Genomic DNA, 3,743 nt, shown 5'->3' on the forward strand with positions numbered 1-3,743 from the left:
AATGATTAATTTGAATGCTTACCTCACACCATACATAAAAACTCAAAATGTATTACAGATCTAAATTTAAGAGCCAAAGTTATAAAATTCTTATAAGAAAACATAGGAATAAATCTTTGGGACCTTGAACTAAGCAATGATTTCTTAGATACCACACCTAAAGCACAAAATACAAAAGGAAAAAAAATTGACAAATTGGGATTCTTCAAAATTTAAAATTTCTCCACTTCAAAAATAAATGAGTTCTGAATAAATAAATAAATAAATAAATGAGTTCTGTTATTTCCAATTCAAAGTTAACACTATAGAGTTTCTACTTGATTTTATAATTGTGTTAAATTATACACTTGTACACTGAAAATCTTGGTTTCTAACATTGTTATAATTACATATATTTTATTATGAATAGTGATAAAATAAAAATGTTGTTGTTTAGTTGCTAAATTATGTCCAGCTGTGTGACCCCATGGATTGTAGCCTGCCAGGCTCTTCTGTCCATGGGATTTTCTGGGCAAGGATACTGGAGAGGGTTGCCATTCATTCTCCAGGGGATCTTTCCAACCCAGGGATTGAACACATGTCACCTGCATTGCAGGTGGATTCTTTACTGAGCCACCTGTGAATATTGGTATAACACTACTGATATTATTAATAATAAGGTAACTGAACGCAATTTAAGATTCCTTTGCTAGGAATCTTTTCCTAGGATATAGCCCTCTCAAAGGCATAGTCAAAACACAAGGATTTAGAGATACTAAAAATAACTCTTTGTATCTTTATGGCCTAAACATCATATAGTTAGGTTCATTTTCAAGTTTTAAGGATTTTTTTTCATTTTGATCTAATTTTGTTTTGTAATTATATAAAACACTTAGATGGTTCCAAACTACAAACAAGGAATATTCAGAAAACTTCTAAATTTATTCCTGTCCCCTCTCTACCCAGTTGGTTCTCCTCATTCCACTAGCAATGACTTTTACTAGTTTTTGGTTTATCCTTCCATTGTTTCTGAAAATGGAAGGAAATATACACACATACTCATATTCCCCACCCCATTCCTTCCATAAACGCATACAATACACTCTGTCCTCATCTTGTTCTTTCACATAACTATATCCTAGAGATAACTCCAGTACTCTTGCCTGGAAAATCCCATGGACAGAGGAGCCTGGAAGGCTGCAGTCCATGGGGTCACTAAGAGTCGGACACAACTAAACGACTTAACTTTCACTTTTTACTTTCATGCATTGGAGAAGGAAATGGCAACCTACTCCAGTGTTCTTGCCTTGAGAATCCCAGGGACAGGGGAGCCTGGTGGGCTGCTGTCTATGGGGTCACACAGAGTCAGACACGACTGAAGCGACTCAGCAGCAGCAGCAGAGACAACTCCATGGCAATATTAGCTATCTTCCTCAAACCCTTTTATAACTACATAGTAGTAATTCACTATGCAGACGTAGCATAATTTATTCAAACAATCCCTCTCTGATGAGCATTTGGATTTTTTTTTAGTCTTGCTATTACATATACTGTTGTAATAAATAGCCTCATTCCCACTTCAATTTGTATTTTTGCTAGTGAATTTTGGGGACAGAATCCCACAGTGGGATTGCTAGCCAAAGGGTAAATCATACATAATTTTGCTAGACATTGCTAACTTCCCCATGAGGCAGCACCATCTCTAGCAAACTTTTTTCCCCTTTTCCACTCTTGCGTACCTACAACCCTTTCTCCACTGTATCTTATAAAATCTCGTAGGATACAAATTGGGTCACATTAACTCTTCTGCTTAAAATATCAGTGGCTCTCCATTGCATTTAGAATAAAATCCACTTCCTTCACAGTACCAGTAAAAACGTAAATGATGTTTATCCCTCCTCTATCACTTAGAATTAGGTTTGGCCTATGGGCAAGAGAACCAAAGTAACAAGAGCTTAACCAAGATAGAAGTTTACATCTCTGATACATAAGTCTGAATAAACATCATCCAAGGATGGCACTGGGGTTCAGCTTCAAGTTCTCAGGAGGACTTTCCTGGTGGTCCAGGGGGATAAGAATCTGCCTTCCAGTACAGGGGACTGGGATCCGTGGTTGGTAAACTACGACCCTACACAGCTCAGGGAAACTAAGCCCGCATGCCACAACTGGAGAAGCCCTCACAACTAGAAAAGTTTGTGTGCTGCAAAGAAGAGCCCACAGACCTCAACCAAGACTAAGCATGTGTGTATGTGTGCTCGGTCATTTCTGACTCTTGCAACCCCATGGAGTACAGCCTGCCAGGCTCCTCTGTCCATGGAATTTTCCAGGCAAGAATGCTGGAGTGGGTTGCCATTTTCTCCTCCCAGGGATCTTCCGGATCCAGAGATCAAACTCGTGTCTCCTGAATTGACAGGCAGATTCTTTACCACTGAGCCATCTGGGAAGGCCCAAGACCAAGCATAGCCAAAGAAGAGTCCTCAGGGCACAAACTCCTTCCAGGCCATACTCTGCCATCCCTATGACCTGACACTCACCCTAATGACCTAAAAAAGCAGCTAGAGAACCAGTCATTATATGCATTCCAAACAGCAAAATTGGAAGAAAAATAAGAAAAGGGCAAGGGGTGCATGCCTGTTTACTAAGCTCCTAGAAGATCTATATGACACTTGCATTTTTATGCCGTAGGTCAGAACTCAAGTCATTTGACTTATAGCTACCTGAGAAAAGCTAAAAATGTCATCTTTATACTGGGCAGCCACATGCCCAGGCGAAAACTGGGAGACATAACACCATGGCCTAAGTAAGTCTCTGATGAACACTCTTTAGTTTCATCTCATGCTGCTCCACCCAAACTCCCCACGCTACGGCCACACAGACTTCCTTCATTCCTCAAAGAAGCCAAGCTCTTACCTTTCTCAAGGCCTTTGCACTTGCAGTTTCACCTGTCTAGCACACACTTCCTCAGATCTTCATACAGCTGGTTCTCTCTCATCATTTAGGACTCAGCTCAATGTCCTCATAGAGACATTGTTTGACAACTGTATATAAAATAGGCCCCATCCCAGTCACTCTTCTTATTGCACTGCTTTATTTATAGCATTTATCTGTACCTGAATTTATCTATTTTTTGCCTTCTTCTCCTTGAATATAATTTTCATAAGCCAGGGCTCTTTTTTATCCTCACTACTAAATCTCTTATAACCCAATACAATTCTAAGTACAGAGTAGGAGCTTAACATTAGTTGAATCAAGAAATGTCTGACTCCAAAGCCCATGCTTGTTTCACTACCTCTGCTGTTCCTAGTATACGTGAAACAATAACCCATTCCAGAAGTTAGTCTTTGCTTTTCAATCACAGCCTATTAAAGTTATTTTCTTTCCAAGAAGATTCTAAAAAACAGTTTTTCTTAAGTTAAACTGTTCCTCTGCTCAGTGAGTAAAAAGCAGTTTTAGACATAACATCTTATGCAAGTCTATGTTGCACTATTTTGCAGTTTTCATCTGTAAAATGGAAGAGTAGGTTAAAATTAATTCACTTCATCTACAGATATTTAGTAAGCATTGTGCTAAAACAAAACTAAGGACATGAAAGTTACATAAAATAATCCCTGCCCTCAACAGAGACTCACAGCTGTCTTTCAACTCTCTGATTTGTATGATTCCACAATAGCCATTGTGTAACCTTTACAGAGAAAAAGCCTATAACTTCCCATTCCTGGGACATTAAATAAAGGTTCGTCATCAAGACACTGATAAACACAAGA

Source organism: Bos indicus x Bos taurus, chromosome 16, assembly GCF_003369695.1.
Source record: "Bos indicus x Bos taurus breed Angus x Brahman F1 hybrid chromosome 16, Bos_hybrid_MaternalHap_v2.0, whole genome shotgun sequence".
NCBI lineage: Eukaryota > Metazoa > Chordata > Mammalia > Artiodactyla > Bovidae > Bos > Bos indicus x Bos taurus.